Consider the following 22,079-nt stretch of genomic DNA (forward strand, 5'->3'; position numbering starts at 1 on the left):
AGAATACTACCTATAGCGTTCAACATCATTCTAAAAAATCACACTTAAACTAGAGGGTCTAACGTTAGCATATCGACTCTTTAAAACACCCAACAAAACCACTAAGATAAATATGCTATACCATGGCACATTGTATCAGTAAATGAAGGCAGTGAGCCATGTCAAGGCATGACCTATGTCTTAACGAGTTCTCAAGACCATATACTTCTAAAGAGTAGTGTGATGTTACCCAAATTACTCTTGAAACAAAATGAGTTTAATACTTAGGACAAGTATACATGCATGGAATCATAGGGGATCCAAAAGATTGTTCAAATCAGATTTGAAGATTTTTCCACCTAAATTTCCACCAAAATTGTAGTGGCTACTACTAAGAAGTAATACTAATGTTAGAACAAACATCCTATATAGTATAATAATTTGGCCATTCACGGGCATCCCTCATATAGGATCCATGGGCCTGAAACAATAGTGAAGTGAGCATATATTTTGAATGCAACCTACCATCTAAAAGAATGAGTAGCAGAAGTATTCACATTAGATCTTCTATAATATCCTAGATCATGACATATTTAGTCTCTATAGTTATTCCTCACGATCATATATCATTGAGAACATATACTCTAGAATGATTTTCATGTATATGTAGATTTTGCTAGTTTGATAGTCATCCAAAATGGATATTAATGTAGATTAACAAGCAAAGGTAAAGAAAACATGCATTGGAAAAGCAAAAATGCAAGGAGCCACAACCACCCATCCATAGTCATCTACAATATTCATAGGCCACATGAGAGTGTCACCAATCATCACAGTCTTAGGCATAATGATAGTCACCAAGAGATTCTTTGAACAATATCATTAGTCCTTCAATAAAAAAAAAAGATGGACATGGACATGCAACCACACTCATATGATTAACACTCAAAGTGAGGGCAATCTACCTAATCATGCGTAGGAGGGTATTACTAGCCTTCTCACATGACCATCAAAGATGCATTAAACAAGTCTGATATATTTGTCATTGCACTTGCTTCATGAGTACTAATGATTGTCATAGCCTTCAACAAAGTATTCAAAGGGAGCGGGGAGAGAACCAGGTAAAAAAAGCTAGGACTAAGGTGAAGCATAATGGAATCAATGTGGCCCGTGCAAGGATGAGGAGGACTAAGGGAGTTCAAGAGAATAGGTAGAGGCCAAGCTGCTATATAGCTAGCTATTGCATATATGGAGGAAAGGGAGATGAAGGATTGGAGGAAGGGATCATAGCAGGAGAAGAAGGAAGGAAGGAAAGGCCTCTTGAGGAAGGAAATACAAAGGGTAATCAAACTTGCAAGGGAAATACAAAGGGTAATCAAACTTGCAAGGATAGTGGAGCATGATGAGAGGAATAAAAATGAGGTGAGGCCTATAGATGAGTGGCAAAGAGGAAAGAGGAGAGCTCATGAGAAAACAAGGGAGGAGGAGACCTTGTCAGGGAGGAATGAAAATTTTTAATGAGCCTGTAAAGATGAATGCCTACAAAGAAGCCTGAGAATTGCCTAGTGGAAGGGAAGCATGAGGGAAAAAGTTGGAGAGGAGAGATAGGTTGAGTGAGATAGAGACACACACTTGGGAGTAGTGTAAGAAAACCTTTGGCATGCTTTTCTATTAAAATTCAAATCCTTTTGGCCTTATCTCTTGACTTTCCCTACCCTATATGTTACTAGGTGTTAGGTCCATAAGTTTAAGGTGGCATAATACACTAGAGTAAGGACAAAGAGACGACACTCGTACTATGCTTAAAGAGATGACACCCATACTATAGAGTAAGGACAAAGAGAAGACTCTCATACTATGCTTAAAGAGACGACACCATATACAAGAATGGGGTGATTTTCTTAAGATACTTTCCTCACCTTAGCACACATGTTTGAAAAGAGAAGCTCATAGTACCAAGGACACTAGGGACACTAGGGGTGATCCCATGGTCTAGACAAAATATCTAATTAATGTCTAGAGTCAACTTTATGGGGGATTCTGCTATTGTAGCCAGGGAAACACTACCAATGTTAATGATGTGAAAGCAAGAAAGAATAGATACCTATTTCCAAAGCCCAACCACATGTGATAATTTGACTAAAGAAAATCAAGCCTTTTCTTGATGATTAATCATAAACTAATTGGGGGGAAGGGCTATGGAGATGGCTTTTATGCCTTTCAATGTCATGACATAAATTATGAAATTAGGGAGATAAATAAGGCAAGACATTCATTCCTATACCAGGTCATTTGTGCACATATCTAGTTAAGAAAATGAGTATGTGTCTATGTGTATACCCGTCCTAACCTAGGTCTGCACACCTTAAAAAATAAGGGAGTGGGCCCCTACACTTTCCAAGTGTGGGGCCCACTTCTTGAGAGTGACCAAGAAAATGTATTAATAGTGGCACCCAAGTTGGGTTCTTCTCCAACTGGAGGTACTCTTGTCCTATTATTGCCCATGAAGAAGAGTCCTCTTCTAGGACTTCATAAAAGAGAGAAACGTATATTGTTATAACAATGTCAACCAATGGAGTATGCCAATATATCAATGTGTGCCAAAGGACCTTGTTCAGGATATCCTTTGCACATCAATATTACCTCCATCCTACAAAAGAAATCAAAGAGATTAGTGATGATAGGAAATGGCAATATAATGAGGTAAATCTTATCACTGTACAAAAAAAAAAAAAAGAGGTTACTGATGATGGTGAATAGCTATGTAACAAGGGAAACCACTGAAGATGGAACATATACCTATATCAGGTAGCACACACTATCCATTTTCCTATTGAAATGGAAATGGGATGATATGTGCGTGTGTGTGAGGCCTAAGGATCCACTCCTAGGAATAGGTAATGGTTCTGCAAATTGGTATCCAAGTTAGAAAGCATTTTTGCATTAGAGTGAAATATGAAATATATAGTGAGGTAAGAACCCTCTACATTTATAATTTTCATTTTAAGAGATGAAGGGTAGGGAGAGAATGGAAGGCATCAATCTAATTAGCAATTGAATTGGAAATGTATTCTAATGTTGGGGACTGTTACCTGCATCCATCTAAGAGAAGGTGGTGTTAGAGCGAACACAACTTCTAGCTTGGGACTATAGGTGTCATAGACCCCAACTACTTGTTATCACACCAGCAAAAAAGAACCTAGCAATGTTATAAACTTGAATAATTGGAGTTAAAGAATTGGATTCCACTTAAATATAAGCTATTATTTAGAGCATAGTTAAGAAGGTTAGAGAGGAATCTAATAATTTTTAAACCATAAGGTAGTAAAAAGTCGTAATGTGAGTGAACCAATTCATAGGCCATGTGCCAAAGCATCACAATCTTAGGTGCAATGATAGTCACTAGGATACTCTTTGGACAATATCATTAGTCCATCAATCCAAACAAAATATGGACAAGACCATGCAACCAAGCTTATATCAGTGACACTCAAATTGAGGACACTCAAATTGAGGGCAATCCACCCAATTGTGTGCAAGAGGGTATCACTAGCCTTCTAACCTGATCAGATGCACCCTTAAACAAGTTTGATATATTTGGCATTCCACTTGCTTCATCAGTACTAATGATTCTTGTTATGGCCTTCAGCAAAGTATCCAAAGGGAGAGGGGAGAGAGAGCTAGGTAAAAAAAGCTCGGATCAAGGTCTTGGAAGCATAAGAAAACCAATTTGGCATACGAGAGGATGAGAAGGACTAAGGAAGTTTGAGAGAAGAGATAGAGGCCAAGATGCTATATAGTTGGCTATCGCATCTATGGAGGATGAGGAGGACTTATGAAGTTTGAGAGAAATGGTAGAGGCCAAGCTGCTATACAACTGGATATTGTATATATGGAGGAAAGGGAGATGAAGGAGTGGAGGAAGGAATCATGTCAAGAGAAGAAAGGAAGGAAAGAAAAAGAGTGATCGACTTACAAGGATAGTGGACCATGATGAGCGGAATAGCAATGTGGTGAGGCCTATAGAGGAGTGGCAAAGAGGGAAGAGGAGAGCTCATGAGGGAAGAAGGGAGGAGGAGAGATCGTGAGGGATGAATGAAAAGATTTTATGAGCTTGTGAGGATGAAGGCCTACAAAGAAGCCTGAGAACTGCCCAGTAGAAGGGAAGCATGAAGGGGAAACTTGGAGAGGGAGAGAGCTAGGATCAGCAAGCCAAAGTCACAAACTTGTAAACAATGTAAGAAAACGTTTTGCATGCTTTCCTATAAAAATTTAAAGCCTTTTGGATTTATCTCATGACTTACCCTACCCTATGTGGTATTAGGGGGTAGGTCTATAACTTAAGGTGGGGTAATACACCAGAGTAAGGACAAAGACAAGAGACCAATACTATGTTTAAATTGCTCCATATATGGGCTTGGGGTGATTTTCTTAAGATATTTTCCTCATCTTAGCACACATGTTTGAAAAGAGACACTGATGGTACCAAGGATGCTAGGGGTGATCTTAACTTTAAGGCATCCCATTATAAAGTACTACTTTCTTTATAAACCACCATTATATCAATATAAAATTACATAATTTTCCTTGTAAACCACCATTATATCAGTATAAAACTACATAATTTTCTAGTGTTTTCAATGTAAATGTTGGAAAATACTATCACATCTTGTTTGGCATCCTCTTTATATTGAAGGCAACTCAACTCACCTAGCACCATCACAACAAGATTCGTAAGGTACATCTCAAATACATTGTGGAATCCAAGCTTCAGCACCAACTTATGATTGTTATCCATGACATCAATACACAAAAACCACAAATGAGACTTGAAGGAATCAAATTTGCCATAAGCAAATTAGAGATAATTGAATAGTTATAAAAGCGTATAATCATTCCAAACACAAGAAGTGAGTCTAAATCTAAGTTATAAAAGAGTATAATCATTCCAAACACAAGAAGTGAGTCTAAATCTAAGAATTACAATAATGGTTAACATTGCATGTCCACATTTGTTTCTTGACATACATATATTAGGTAAAGGTCCCCAATAACTTGTATATCCTCCAAGTAGTCTATGTTTAGTCCTTGACTCAAGCAAACATCTTAGTAAAAAGATTTCTTAAAAAGAAGAAGATATAAAGGTCAAATTTTATAATATGCTTATCACATTAGCACAGCCCATATTCACCTTAAATTTAAAGCCAATATATTGGTGGGGATCACAAATGAAGAGAAAGAGGGAAAAGTTGTAATTTCTTCGCAAATATTACCCATCATCCACAACTAGATTCAACCAAAAGTAGTACAACTTATACTCTATACTTAGCTCTGTAGATGCCTCCAAGAAAAGTTAGGTCTATCCAAGGCACATGCTATAAAAGAAATTAATCATTTACCATAAGGGCTAAAGCCAAAACAAGGGGATGGCTATAATAGCTTGCTACAATCCCACACGTATTAAGATTCAATTAATATCTAGCTATAGTAGCTTGTTGTCATCCCAAGCTATTTACTAAAAAATTCAAAAGAAATCTCAAAAGTAAACAAAGGAAGACATAAAAGGGAAACACTATAATATCCTTATCACATAAGTATCCCATCCTCACCTTCAAAGTCAATACAAAGGAAGAGCAAGAGGAAAATGTTGTAATTTTTTTGTAGAGACATCCCTTGGGGCTAGCCCATAATCTTAGTTAATATCCAAATTTTGTTATTAGTTGTTAGCCCGATTGTATATAGTTATAACTAGCTCTTGTGCTCCATTGCACAGCCAACACTAAGCTCAAATAATGGTGCTATCTTCTTGGTGCTCTTTGTCCTCGTGGGACTTGCTTTTTGGCACTTGTACCAACATTTGTGAGCCTTTTTGCACTCTTCCAAGTCCTACACAAACACCAACACTTTAATCCATTGAAGGTTAGCAAAATACATGCATTCCTAGTTCTTGGACTAATCCTAGTCCCTTGTGGGTGTCCCCATAGTTCTCTTTTACCAATGTTAAAAAATAAACGAAAAGAATTTGAAAGGTGTTCAGTTAAGAATTAGTGTGTTTTTTGCCTATTAGAAAAAAGGACATATGTCCAAGAAGATGAAGGAGTGCTTGACATATTTAGTAGTAGAGTTGAAATCCCCAATCATAATTTATTACCAAACAACTTGTCCCCATCCCAAAAATAACCATCTACATTAAACAAGTTATGTGCACGCTAAAAAAGATGCATCAAATTAGGGGAATGGTCTTGGGGACCATTTGCCCATTCCCAAGCCCTAACTACAAATTAACTACAAATTCCCGAGCCTAAATGCCCATTTCAAGTCTTGGGGACCATTCTCCCATTCATCCATTCTCAAGCCTAACTACAAATTAAATGGAATAACTTAAATATTAGTGCAATCTTCCATTTTTGCATAAAAGAATATCAACTTATACTGTAGGAATGGGGAAAAAAAGTTATAATTCCATTGTCCATCCCAAGTTATGTTCACCAAGACTCCAAACTGGTGAGGGAGGAATGTAACAATATGTATCTCTACAAAGAACTCTAAAAGGGAAGTACCAAATAATGTAGGAACTCATATATGTGCCAATCTCATTCCAAAACCACATCTTAACCCTATGGGAATAATTTCGATTACACCTTACTTCATAAACAGCTTACCTTTGTTCCAAAAAGCACTTTGCAACAAACATGCATGGCAATAAGCTAATGCAAGGTGTCAAAATAAGGAAAGGGGATCGGGAACATCTAGCCAAAGTATTTGGATCAGATGAAAAATGCCAGACTTGCATCTACTTGTTCCTAAAAGACAAAAAGTGAGGGAGTTATGTGTAATACTTGAAGCTTAGATTGGCTTAAATATCAATGTAGCCTTCCATTTTCACACACACACACACACACAGAATTTTTTATTTTGGTGAATTTAAGAACATTATATTATGAAACAACCATTATACAACAGGGCAGTGCTCCAAAAAAGAGCCAATGCCCTTGTTGGAGGAGCATGGAGACAAGATGGAGAGAGCAAGATGATGAAAAGGGAGAGAGTTTATTCATGAGAGATATGCCCAATATATAGGCATAAGTTACATCCAAGAGTGACATCATATGTGAGCTCAAGAGAGAATCTCTAGATCCACAATTATCCCTCAATCACACACCACACACCTAGATTCACTCAATCACACCTATTGACACCTAAACAGGCACACCATGTGTTCACACACTCACAACCTTAGACCTTAGGACCCTAGGAATCATCCCATTACATCAATTTCTCCTTCATTCCCCCCCACAAATTGATGACCTCAACCCTAGTAGTAGTCAATGGGAAACTTCATGGCTTGCCCACCTCTAGTGGCAACACACATGATCCACAACCTGGTACTCACTCTAGTTACATCAGCAGCAGTAGACTCATTTGGGCATCCTCATCCCAACATGATCTCACTTTGACTTTGGTCTTTCGGTTTACAATTGGGAGATAGACGATGACTATGCATGGGAATACCCTTAGATTTAGCAAAGTAAAACATAAGACTAACAATCATTTGAGGGAGACATCCCAAGGCAGAGAACCCTTATTGACCACACACACAAAAATTCTAAATTGAACATGTGGGGAAATTCCCCCATTTGATGGCATATCTTGTCCTTTTCCTCCTCTTCTAAGCTACCATAGTGTGAGGTACATTGTCATTGTAGAGGTTCTTGGTGTAGCCCTTCTTGTAACTCCTTTGCCCTTTGATCTTTCTTGCATCTTTCTTCTTCATAAAAGAATCACTAGCTAGTAAAACTAGTATATCACCATTGAGGCACATAATGTCTTCCTTGATCTTCACATCTATGCTTATCAAGTCACTACTCAAGTGAAGTACATAACCTTTCACCATTACATGCATTTTAGGCAAAGCCAAAGCAGAGAACCTATGAAGAGTATCCATCATATGCTTCGATGTTGCATAGCATAGTGTATGAAACATAAAGCCATACATAATTAACCTCAAACTTTTGTAGTATGCATAGAGCATATCATCCACATAGAAAAGCAAAGGGGCTACATACATCACTGAACCGGTCTGAAACATCATGAATGATGTATTCTTGTGACCAAGATAACCTTTCATTTAAGTATATGTCTTGAAAAACATGATTTGCATAGTGATAGATCAACTTTGGTGCATTAAATACTTCAGCCATCTACTCGTATGACCAACACCCATCAATGCCGAGCCAAAACAATAAAATACTAAAACTTTTGAGGATCTAACCACTTGCCATGCTTTTTAGCCATGAAGGAGATTTGGGAGAAACCCCCAGATCAAGCAAATAGAGACTAGAGGATCAAATTCGACCTATCCTGATGAGTAGTAACCAAGGGGATTTTGGGTAGAAATGAAAGCCCTTACTAAGGCCTACTAGCAGCACAAAGGATGGGCAAAATAGTGTGCACAGTAATCCGGCATTACATCAGGAAAGTCGGCCAAAGAAATAGTGATACCTCTCTCTTTTGTGGTTGGATTAAGCTTAAATTTTGGCAGGAGCTAGCCCTAAGTGTTGTCCAAGTGAGGCTAATAGGGTAGGCCTAAATTGTAATTGTAGAGGCAGAATTTTGAGGAAGTTCAATGACCAAAGAATAGGGCGGCATGGTAGCTCAGAGTACAATTACGTCAATCCCAACACTGGAAAGGTGCAGCCTATTGTTGGAAAGCTGCAAACAAAAGGATTTTTAAAGTTAACAGGCAGATGTGGAGAAATTAAAGTTGTAAGATTCTGGCAGAATTAGGGATAGACATGGAAGAGGTGGAAGAAGGTTGAAGAAGATGATGAGGTGGCACTAGGACATGGGTGGAGGCTCAAGGAGGTGGAAAGGCTCTGATACCACATGTGGAGGAACATGGAGACAAGATGGAGAGAGCAAGAAGATGAAAAGGGAGAGAGTTTATTGATGAGAGATATGCCCAATATATAGGCATAAGTTACATCCAAGAGTGACATCATATGTGAGCTCAACACAGCATCTCTATGTCTGTCGGACTGGTGTCGAACTGCAGTTGGAGGCTGTTGAAGATAAATTTGTCAATCTAAATAGTTGAAACATATATTTCATCTTGATTGAGGTCTTTACAGAGTTGCAGAGAGATTGTCTTTATCTTTGCTTGAGTGAGGTTAGGTCCAATATAAGGTTTGAGCCTGAAACCATTGACTGGTTTGTCAAATTCATGTAGGTCAGCTAATTTGAAGGTACTTGATCAAAAACTTCAAGCACCTTGAAGGGACCATCATATTTGAGCTTGAACTTTCCTAGCATTTTTCCCAACTTTGTGTTAAACATTAACACTAAATCACCTTTTTTGAACAATTTGAACTTTATGTTTCTATTTATCCATGTTGCCCTCCTTTTTTGAATTATATCAGCAGTATGTGAACTTGTGAGCTATCCTCATCCAATTGCAGAAGTTGTTCTAATCTTGCATTGATGGAATCTTCTAGGGATAATCTATTATCTAGTGCCACTCTTAGGCTACCTACCAGAAATTCCATAGGTACTACCACTTCACAACCATATACCAACCTGAAAGGTGTTAACCCAGTTGCAACCTTGTGTGTTGTTCTAAGTGCCCATAGTATTGAATCCAAGAGCTAATCCCAATCCTCAAAGTGATCAGCAACTGTTCTTATGTAGAACTTTTTCATCAGTTTATTAGAGCTCTTAGACTACCCATTGGCTTGTGGGTAATAAGGTTGTAGACTTTTTATGCAACATCATGTGCATTTTAGTCATCTTCCTGATTGTTTTGTTGAGGAAATGTGTTCTTCTGTCTGAGACTATTTCAATAGGGATACCAAACCTGGTGACAATATTGTGATAAAGGAAATGTACCACAGTTCTAGCCTTGCATGTTTTGAGTGCTACATCCTCAACCCATTTTGTACAATAGTCAGTGGCACCCAAAATATATTGATTACCTGAAAACTTTGTCGGAGGTTTGATGTGTCCAATAAAATCTAGTCCCCATTTCTGAAAAGGTCCCAAGGGGAGAATTGGTTGATGGGGCATCCTATCACTGTCAAGTGGTCTATCATCTCTTTGACATGGCAAACATGCTTTGGCCCAATCATGAGCATCTTTTAAAACTATAGGCCACCATAAACCAGCTTGCAAAATTTTCTTACCTATAATGTCTCCAGAAAAGTGTCTACCCTGCTGGTCCTCCATGGGCTCAGCTAGGACAGCATTTTGCTCATGATCTTGGACACATGTTCTAACTACCAGGTCAATTCCTCTTCTATACAAAACACCAAAAATGACTAGGAAAGGTATGCTTTGTAGAACAAGTTTCTTTCTCTAATCCCTAGATAATGTTTCAGGCATCAAACCATCAGTAGGAAAGAACAACATTTTATCATACCAATTTGGTGGTTCTTCAATTCTTACCATAAAAATGCCTACATCAGGAAGTTCATCCGGTATGCCTATTGAAGCTTCTCTTGATAGCAACCTGCTCAAGTAATCAGCAATGGCATGTTGCTTTCCAGGCCTATGCACAATGCTATAGTCAAATTCCTACAACAAAAGCATCCATCTGGCCAATCTTCTTGCTAATTATAATTTATTCCACTAAGTAAATGAGAGCTTGATGATCCACATGAAAATGCACCTTGTTGCCCAATAAATAATGTCTAAATTTGTGCAATGCATAGATCATTCCAAGTGCTTCCCTTTCTGTGATTGCATAGTTTCTCTCATGCTTAGTTAAGATTCTGCTGGCATAGTAAACTGGTCTAAACCACTTTGGTGTTTTTTGATGCATAAGTACTACACCTACTGCTACATCAGAAGCATCAACAAAAACCTCAAATGGAAGAGTCCAGTCAGGGGGTTGTAGTATAGGAGCTATCATCAACATTTTCTTCAAGATATTAAAAGCATATTGTTGTGCATCACCCTAGATATATGGTTCTGTTTCCCATGTGAGTTTTGTGAGAGGATATCAAATGTTAGCAAGGTATCTAAGAAATCTGTAGTGCCATTTCATTTGGCCTATAAATCTTTGAATATGCTTGATGTTTTTGGGTGGTTTGGCATGTCAAATGGCTGAACCTTTGTTTGGATCTATTTCCATTCCATCTTGTGAGATAATGTGCCCTAGTAGAATTCCTCTACTTACAACAAATGCACATTTGGCTAGCCATTCTACACTTGGCCAAGAATAAACTCAAGTGTTGTAGATGTTCCACTTTTTTCCCAAATACTAAAAAATCATCAAGGAAAACTTTCATGAAAGATGTAAGATACTTAGCAAATAGCTCCTGGATATATTTTTGAAATGTTGGAGGAGCATTCTTAAGATCAAATGTCATAACATTAGAAGAAAATACTCCCCATTCAGTGATAAATGTTGTCTTGTCTTTATCTTCAGGTGCCATTCTTATCTAGTTGTACCCATTGAAACCATCAAGAAAACTATAGATTTCATACCAGCTACCGCATCTAGTAAAGAATCACAAAATGGTAGAGGAAAAGCATCAGTAATCATGGTAGCATTGAGCTTTCTATAGTCCACACACATTTTGAGTTTTCCATTCTTTTTTGGCACAATCACAATAGGTGAAAGCCATGTAACATGGGTGAGAGGATAAATAAAACCAACTCTCAACAGCTTATCAATTTACTCTTTAGCTTGTTTTGCATAGTTGGGATTCATTCTATACCTTCCTTGTATCACTGGGACAGCATCTTAAGTTGATTCTGTGTTGACAGAACTTAGGGTCTACTCCCTTCATATGCCTGCCGACTGCCATTTGATTAGCTGCCATGGGTGGGGCTTGGTTGTTTGCGTTTTGTACATGAGGAGGAACTCTCCCCCTGTAAATTGGATTATACCAACATCTTTCTTTCTCATGATTGTCCTTCCCACAAAATACACAAGTAGTTTTAGGTGGAGGTGGGGGTGTTTTTAAAGGTTCCAATTGCTCCTTAATCATTTGCTCTAGCTTAGAGAGCTTGTTTATTTTCTTCGCGCCTTTGATTTTTCTTTGTTCTTGCTCTGTATTTTCTTTTTCTTGAAGGTCTCTTCCTCTTCACTCTCTTCATTTGACGTGTCATCTTGTATTGCATCACTTTCCTCTTCTTCTACATCAGTATCTATTTCTATTTCTTTTCTTCTTTTGTTTTTTGGACCTTGACTTTGTGCCAAGTCTTCGTTCTGCTCTTTGTGCAGCATCAACCATGTTGTTAAAATCATTTACTCCTCCAAGCTGATCTCTACCAGCTACTGTTGTCCATAATTCCTTGTTGAGTCCTTTACAAAAATAATCTCCCAACTGCTCATCAGTGGGTTGTTGATTGTTTGCCAACCTCCTATTTAGATTTCTGAACATTTGTGCATAGTCTTCAACTAACATATGTTTTTGCTTCATATTTCGAAGCTTCTTAACTATGTCTTCTGGAGTTTTTTCTTTACGAAAATGGCTTAAAAAGACATTTTCAATTCATCATAAGATTGAAAATGAGCTACACTGTATTGCATAGGCCAAATCATTGCCTTACCATTAAAAGTTGCTACAAACTACTCTTTTTTTGTGAGATCCGAGAGTTATCCGAATCGGCTTGCAGCCCATCTTGTTTCAAACTATTCGACATGACTGTTTGGATCTTGTCCTTTCTTGCCGGTGAATTTAACTGACTTCACCAAGGGATTCTGCATTCTTGGCTGCTGTTGTTGTCTTTGAGGTGGAGCATGTTGTCTCCTTTTTGGAGGTGGAGTTAGTGGATTGAAGTCGAGTTTCCTTTGAGCTCATACAAATAAGTGTGCTGCAAAATTTGTTGCAATACTCCTAATTAATTCTTCAGCAGGTGATTGCACCATCAATTGGGTAAGTTCGAGCTGTACTTCACTTATTTCTGTGTCATGCACAAAATTGTAGGAAAGCTTGTTTCACTTGGTGTGTAATCTGGATCGTGGAAAATGTCATCTTGATCATCTGTTTGTGTGCTCGCTTCCAGTCTAGCATGATTTCTTGTGAAATAGGCATAGCCAATTCAGTGAGGTGACCTTTGCTCCTGAGAGTTATCCGACATGGACCAAGGTACTCACCATGTAAGAGAAAATAGAGCATTGTAGTCACTGGCTACTGTTGAGTTGCCTCTAGTGCATTTTCATAAGCAGTTTGCTTGAAGGATTCAGCACAGCAGTCGCTAGCTCTAGAGTCAGGCTCTCAGACGAAGAGCAGTCCTTCAGGACCGGGAGAGAGCCCTTTGCAGAGACCTTGCATCTGACCACCGCATGAACTCGCAGGAGATCCTTCAGCTGACTACAACCTTCTACAACCAACTTTTTCAGTCAGAGGAGGTACCATACCACCCACCACCATTCTGGCTAGAGAGGCGATTTAGCAATTCCCCTCAGTAGTTTCACAGGGCCTTTCCAGACGGTTAGAGGCTCCTTTCACGGACGAGGAGTTGTGGGAGGCCCTTTAGGCCCTTCCAACCCAGAAGTGCCCTGGCGAGGATGGCCTAACCCCGATCTTTTTTCGATGCTTCTGGGAGCATATCTCCACCCCTTTCAAACTAGCCTACCAGGAGTTCTTTGACTCAAGATCACTCCCACACTCCTTGAGCAAAGGTTGGATATGCCTGCTTCCGAAGGAGGGCGACAGGTCAAACATTTGGCAGTGGAGCAGATTACCCTTCTGAACACCACTTACATGATCTCGACGAAGGTCTCGAGTCTACGTCTGAGACCCCACCACCCAAATATCATTCATGAGGCGCAAATCGGTTTTGTCCAGGAGCGTAGCATCCTGGATAACATCTTCACATTCTGGGAGGCAATGGATTGGGCCAAAGAGGAGCAGCAACTCGCCATTCTTCTTGATTTCAAGAAGGCATATGATAGGGTGGAGTGGTCCTCCTAGGAGGGGACCATGCAGAGGCTCAATTTCTCAGAGAGATGGATCAAAGGGGTATCAACTCTTTATGCGAGCAGCTCTAGCCAGATCATTATTGGGGGCCACACAGGTGAGGCCTTCCCTCTCTCCCACTAAGTGAGGCAAGGCTGCCTGCTGGCCCCTTATCTTTTCCTTTTTGTGGCAGAGGCATTAGGTTATTTCCTGTGCTCCCAGACTCTTGGTATTTACAGGGATGCGGCTTCCGATCGGACAGGAAAAGCTCCTTGACTCCAAGTTCGCAGATGATACAGCGCTATATGTGGATGGCTCTACAACAAACCTGAAGAGGGTCAGAGAGTCCTTAGCTATTTATTGCGAGGCTTCCGAAGCTCACATATATTGGACCAAATCCATTGGTTTCTTCATAGGCTCGATACCCAGAAGGATCAAAATTGACGAGTTGCTTTTGGCTTTCATTGGATCCCGAGAGGAGAAAAGGCCTGCTACCTGGGTTGCCAAGTAGGCATTGACATTTCAGCAAAGCAGCAGTTCAGCCCGATCCTAGAGAGTGTCAGGCGAAAGCTCTTATATTGAAACTCTGCCAAACTTTGCCTACGGATCGTGCACTAGTGGTGAACCGAGTACTCTTAGCCACAACCTGGTACATCACTTCATGTTGGTGTTTTCATTAGGATTAGATGGAGCAACTACTACGCCTAGTACAAAATTTTCTTTGGTCGGGATTGGAGCCATGGCACACGTAACACAAGCCAAGGTGGCCTAGCAGACAGTGATCTTGCCACAAGCGCAAGGGGAACTTGGCATTATTGACCCAGAGATGCAGAGCAGAGCCCTCTTGGGCAAGCTGGTTGTGAGAGGCCTTGCTCCAAGTGCGAAAACCTGGAAGCTCCTAACTCCAATGGGGGCTTCTTGGGAACACACCTCACATTGGGGGTAGTCCTACAAGTGGATCTTCTCCAAGGCTCCGTTGACAAGGAGGGGCTCTCCATTGATGCGGAGTCTCTTAGCGTGTGGCAGACATTGGCAGGAGGACTCATACAAGCTAAGCCGTCTTGCAGAGAGGAGTTTGAGAGGCCGCGTCTCATCTAACACCCAGATGTCAGAGACCTGTAGGAGCGCATGCTGGGGCAACAGACTCATATCGAATGGGCACAATGGGACAGGGGACCGCCGGCCAGATCCTTTGGGACATGTAGACGACTTCCTAGAGAGACAGAGGCCGTATACAAGCCCTCTCCTACCTCTAAGGAGCAGGTATTAGGATGCAGGAGATTGAAGAGGTGATCCCGAACTCCTGATGGGAGAGACTACGAAGCCCCCCATTGCTGGTCACGACAGTTCTCGCGGACAGGGGTACCACTCCGGATCCACTTTTTTTGGGAGTCTCTTGATTCCCCCCAGTCTTGCTTCTATCGGGTGGGACCAGGAAGCTCATTGCAGAATGAGTCAGAGTTGGAGACAGAGGTGCACCTAGAGGACCTGGAGTGGCAGAGGATCAAGATTGTGGGTCGCTTGGGCAGGACTTGGTACATCATCTTATCGACCCCAAAGGGAGTGGTTTGGCGCCTTTGGATTTGGGAGGGCAAACCCTTGTGCGACCTTGCAAGATGTCCCGCGAGAGGTCATAGGCCGATTTTGGCCCCGCCTCTAGACGAGTTTGCGCCCGCGGAAGATCTACTTTTGGCTGTTGGTGCATGGGGGTCTATCCATCGGCCCTTGGCTAGAGCAAATGCAAATTGATGGCAAATGCACTGGTTGTGGGGATGGAGTTTTGGAGACCATCCTGCACTATCTTTGGGGCTTCCTCGCTACGCAACAGATCTGATTGGCAGCCCTCAGGATTGTTGCTAGTATGCAAAGGACGAGCAGGGATTTCACCTGGGGGATGGTGGCCTGGCTCACTGAGGGAGGCCACACCTTTGCAATTGACCCTGTCACACCGGCTTATAGGATACATGGACAGCAAGTTTCGCGGATGTGCATGACACAGTTCAGCCCACCCGCTCATGTCCACCAGCTCTCCTGGAGGATGGTGTTTGGGAGACCGTCTCTAGCATCACTATCTGGAACGTATGGGCGGCCAGATGTAGCAAGGTGATGCGACGCTAGTCGTTCCATCCGACGGCCCATCTGGCAAGATATCTTCACATTGCGCGCCATTTGGGAGCGCAGTACTCTAGGCTTGAGAGCGACTGTCAAGAGGCGGGAGCGTTTCTGCCAAACATGGCCGACATGAATTTTCTACACCCTTTCTACGAGGGGTGTTCGTTGGGCATATAGACCACCAGCATGGCTGCTAGCTCCTGTTTCGGACTCTCTATAGGTGATGAGAAAACGGATGGTTGTTCTTATAGCTGGCAACTTGCTCTTTTCTTTGTTTTCATGGACAGCTCCTATTGGAAGCTGGTTGTATGGTTTTTTCAGGCATTAATAGAATTTACTTCTTGCTAAAAAAACAAAAACAAAGTTTTTAGCTTAGCCAGCCTTCAAATGGCTTGTAAACTAGTACTTATAGTAGGGAAGCCTCAAGTTGCCGCATTGCATCCTAGGATTGCTGCATTGTAGTAGATATTTCCAAACCCAAACCTATAAAAGGGGAGGGGCCCTACTGTACCATGTATTGTCTCTTGAAAATACAAACTAATGCTCATTCATTTCCAACTGAGTCTCACTGCTCTTGGCTGAATTGGAATATTTTGGCCTTGATGATGGCAGATACATCCCACACCCTTGAGCTGTTTCTGGAATAACAATCTATGACAGTAGTGTCCTTATATGTCAATCGATTGATACAATCTATAACAGTAGCGTCCTTATGATGTGTCAATCGACGATACACTCTTTCTGCTGCTCCAAACTAACATCTGTAGTCTTTGATCAGGAACGTCTGTAGTCTTTGATCGGGAGCTGATTACACCTCCCATAAAATCTTTGATCTGATTGAAAAATTTTAAAGCCTCTGCACTCGCGCTTGAAAATCTTCGGTAGGCTTGCCACCCGTTTCCACCACTTTAATTACACGAGCTGGCCATCCACTAGTGGCTAGTGTTTGACTCGCTTTCTACACTCGAATCACGATACAATATTGACTCCATTTCTTCGACCCGCGTGATTCTTTCCGCAACTATGGCAGAAGTTAAGAGCGGTTTTCCATCACTCACCAGGTCTTCCTAGCAGAAGCCAGAAAATAACAGCAACCGCGAGCTTCGTTCTAGAGATGCCATCCTTGATATAAAGGGAACAACCTCTCTCCCCGAGGTTAATCTTATTGTTCATCCACGTTGATTCAAAAGGTAGGACAACTCTTAAACCAGGAATTCCCTTCCCAGCATGTTGCTTGGGCCCACAAGGATTCCAGATACTTTTGATGATTAAGCACACGGATTATAATATTGGATTATAATCTTTTCTTGCTGTCCAATCCATCTATTACTAGCTGCGATCATTTCTGCTAGCATAGATTGTGAATTTAGGGTTAGACTAGCATGTTGTAGGGTGGCTTATCTACATTGGTATCAGGCTGCACCATGTATCGATTCTTGAAATACAATCTAATGCTCATTCATTTCCTGCTGAGCCTCATTGCTCTTTGCTGAACTAAACTAAACTGAACTAGGACTACTAGGAATTCCCTTCCTAGCCTGTTGCTTGTGCAGCCCCTCACAAGCTGTGGTCTCCACAACGATTCCAGGTACTCTTGATGATTAAGCACAGGGATTCTAATGTTTTCTTGCTGTCCAATGTACTAGCTGTTGTCACTTCTGCTAGCCTAGATTGTGAATTTAGGGCTAAACTAGCATGTTGTACGCTGGTTTAGCTACAGAGTCAAAGGATTTTGACTGATGTGGCTGTTGGAATAGTAGTAGTCACCTCCCCATCTATGAGCCCCTAAATGAGGACTGCATCGGGGGTCACGGTGGTCAATGATTGCTAAGTATCAATCATCCTTGAGCACCAAACTAGTTTATCTAGTCTCGCTAGTCTGTTAGTTAGGACTTAGTTAAAGGTAGTTCAAGGCTAGTTGGAGGTGTTGGGAGACCTTGAGGTCTCAAAGACACGTGACGGCCTAAGCTATTGCCAAGTAGGTAGTGAGTGCCAAGTGGCATGATCACGAGCCATGACCAACCCAATTGCTTCCCCTCAACACCTAAGCCTAGAGGCTGCTCAACCCATAACTTTCCCCATTGAGGAATGTGGGCTGCACGTCCATATACAACAGTGCCATCCATGATGGGTTGGCAAAGACAACACGGTTTCATGGTTGTCATGCAGGTTGAAGGAGCAAAAGTCTCATCATCATCCAACCCCTCAACCTGATCATACCCTTTCACCACGAACCTGGCCTTGTATTTGTCTACGTTGTACTTGGCCTTATTCACCTATGACCTTTCCTCTTTGGTGGTCCGCGAACAAGGTCCCAAGTCTGATTCGTGAATGGAATCAATCTCTGAATAACTACCTCCCCAAATGTGCAAGGATCCGTATCATGCAATACCAAAGCTATGCATCCAACTTGGCCTTATTCATCCACTTGGTACCTATGACCTTCCTCTTTGGTGGTCAGCCAACAAGGTCCCATGACTGATTCTTGAATGGAATCAATCTCTAAATAGCTACCTCCTCAAATGTGTGAGGATCCGCATCATGTGATACCAAAGCTATGCATCCAACATGTACCTGGACTCAACTCTGGATACCTCGAGAATGTCAGACCGATGTCATTGGGATTGGGATTGGGATCGATGGATCTTGGAGGGAGGTGGGGTAGAAATAGCTCATCATCCTGTGAGTCCCCCTCTGTATGCAAAGAGAGACGAGCTTGGACACTTCTGACCCTTGCCTTTTGGCTAGGCCTCTTGAGTGTTGTCGTGGGCTCTTCCTCATTAAAGTCAATATCCCTGCTCAATCACAACTTCTTTGTAGCTAGATTGTACAGCTTGTATCCCTTTGTCTCCATGTTATGCCCTATGACAATACATTCTCTTGATTTCTAAGTCTAGCTTCATCTAGTTTGGGATAAGAGCATGGGCTTTAAGAACCAAAAACACATAAATGCTCAATACAAGGCTTTTCACTTGAATAGCCCTCTTTCTGTGTGACTCCATCAAGTGCTCTAGTTTTCATTCTGTTAATGATGTGGATTGCAGTCAAAAAACCTAAGCATAATTAATCCTCGCAAGGTTCTTTGCTTCCATCCTCCTATTTCCATTATGGCACCACTCTTGTGCTCCACTGCTCCATTTTGTTGAGGAGTGAGAGCACTATCATCTGTCTCTTAATCCCGCTCTACATACAGAATGCCAAGGAATTCTTTTCAGCGCCTCCACTAGTACAAAGGGTCTTCAGTCAATGCCTGCTCTCCTGCTCCACCTCTCCTAGCCACTCTTTACACTTCCTAAAGGAATCTCACTTCTCCTTTGGAAAATATGCCCACACCTTTCGTAAATACAGACAGTCACCAAAGGACAAGTCAAAAGTGAAAAAGCTATACCTGCTAGTCATCGAACTCAACCTTCATGTTGTTCTTGCTCATGGCAAAACTGAAAGCAAAATCCTTGCAAGAGTTAGCACATACAAAACATCACTGAGAGCTTTATGCAAAGGAATAAAACCTCTCCCTTTTATTGGACATTTCCACTCATCGCCAATGGTGACAACGAACTCACGAGGAATATGTTCAACCCACAAGAACCATCCTTGTGTTGCAACGGTTATGTGGCAGGTAGCTTCCCCCTCCATGTACCATGGATCCTCCAAGATAGATACAAGTACCACCTCAAGCACCTCTACAAATAGTGACTCGTCCTTGGCGATGTTTGTGCACTCTTCCTAGAGTAAAATCAGGACATCTTTGCATTGTTTGCTTGCATCTTCCAACAATCCTTGGCATAATGCCCGAGTTTATGACAATTGAAGCACTTCACCTGCTCATTAATCTTCTTTTGGCTGCTCTTCGAATAGGTATCTCCTGGGGGCTTTCTACCCTTGGGCTTGTTTTTTGAGAATTGCCCTTGCCTTAGACCGCCAATGCAGCTTCATCCCCTCCTTATACAATTTCTTCCTCTCTCTCTTCTTGAATCAACAAGGAACTCACTTCCTTGAAGGTCAATGGTCTACTCCTCTCACCAAACGTAAGCATCAAAACTATAGCAAATACGAGGTGAGGTTCAATAACATTACCGCTAACTGTTACAGACTCAACCTTTGTGTCAACTGCAGCAAACTAGTGATATGGCATTACACCTGATCTTTGGAATAGTAAGTAATGATGCCATACTTGCCACAAGAATTATCATATACCCCTTATGAAACTCTAGGACAGTAGAAAAGAGAAGAGAGGAGCTGTCTCTGACATAGGTGCAAGCTCGGAAAAATCTAGCCGAAACCGGATATCCAAATCTGTTGAAACATCATAATTGGTAACCTCAACACTTTTAAGAAGGCCCAGCCTGCTTCAATCAGAGTAGGTACATGCAAGTCAGGTCAAGTGAAAATTGCAACCTTGGAAGAGATACAAAAAGCCTTCAAAATGAAGGAGGAACTCCAAGAAAATACTCAGCTGCTTCTAGCAAGCTAAACATAGTAGCAGAGCAGGTTCTAGGTTTTGTGAGATAAAGCCTAGACTAGGCACTGCTCCAAGACGCCAGAGAGTCCACAACAGCCAACCAAGTTTAAATTGGAGACCAGGTAAGAAAGAATGACAGTGGGCCCAGAATACCATTGGATGCTGAGTTGAGGGGCTTCAACAGAGAGAGCCAGCCATAAGTGAGTAATTCAGATTGACAAATCCTCAAAGATTGTGTGGGCTGTCATTTAGCTTCATCAATGAAGGCTCCTGTGTGTCAGTGTCATAGGATCCCCTGAACAGAAGCACAGTTGCATACATCAACATCAATCTGCCCATAAGGCACTCAACCTCTGGGCTGGTTTGACCAGTCAGCACTAGAAGGTCAAACTGGTCAGTTTCACCAATCCCAATTCGACTGGGTGAATCAGCCAGCAGACCCACTCCTGGTCAGCCAAATTGAGCAAACACTTCAGGCTGTCTAGTGCTACAAATAGGGCTGTATACCCTCTAGGCTCTTACTCCAAATCTCATGCATGCATCTCTCTGAAGTTCTAGTCTTGTGGCATCTTGAATTAGAGCATACGTGGTGCAATTCGTGGTTACATCAAAAGAGGCGAAGTAGAAATAATCGGCATCTACACTTCAAAGTTAAATATATTTGAGGATACAATATAGTTTGGACACCAGGTGAACTGTCAGAATGGAGGAGGACACAAACTACCATTGGGTGCCACCACTGGATGCTGACTTGAGGGGATTCAACCATCCTATCAACACAAAGAGCTAGAAGGGAGTACTTGAAATAATAAAATCATCAAATATTAACAGGAGCATAATTGCAGCTTCGCTCATAAGGTACACAACATCTGGGCCAATGCTGGCCTTTCAGACCAACCAGCTAGTCAGTCAACCTACTGGTTTGACCTGCCAGCTCTAGCAGTCAAACCATTCAGTGAAACAAACCTGGATTAGGTTTGGTGAGTCAGCCAGCTGACAAGCCAATCCAAGCAGAGACTTGGGGCTGCTTAGTGCTACAGATAAAGGGGTATCCCCTGCTACTCCACACAGAACTTAACTTCAAGAGCACAGATCAGAGTAGAGTATATTATTTTGTAGTAGCGACTGTACTTGTATAGGTTTCCATCTTGCCTCAGTTTTAAGGACCTCCCCTGAAATCTCTTGTGCATGCATCATCTTCGAAGTTCATACAGTCCTGTGGCATCTTGTATTAGAACTAACAGCTCATGGCGAAAAAAGAGCCATAGTAGAAATGATTTGACATCCAGACTCCGAAGTTCACTTATTTCAATCACATGTGCAAAACTCACTCAAAATAAGTTTAGCTTGGCAAGACAACTGAAATTTTGTTATAAAAAACTTTTTTTTGTAATTACAAAAAAAAAAAAAGGATTAGTGGGGCTAAACAGGGCCATAGCAAGCCCTGTTTAGCCCCACTAATCCCTTTTTTTTAGTTCTGTTAATCGTCGCTATATAGCGACATTTACCAGTGTCGCTATATAGTGACGATTATCAATGTCGCTATATAGCAACGTTTATCATCGTCGCTATATAGCGACGATTCTTTTCCGACGCTTTTAACGACTTTAATAACGATG

The sequence above is a fragment of the Dipteris shenzhenensis genome, chromosome 6 (genome assembly GCF_047967505.1).
Source record: "Dipteris shenzhenensis isolate YYH24624 ecotype China chromosome 6, Dip_SZ_1.0, whole genome shotgun sequence".
Classification (NCBI taxonomy): Eukaryota; Viridiplantae; Streptophyta; class Polypodiopsida; order Gleicheniales; family Dipteridaceae; genus Dipteris; species Dipteris shenzhenensis.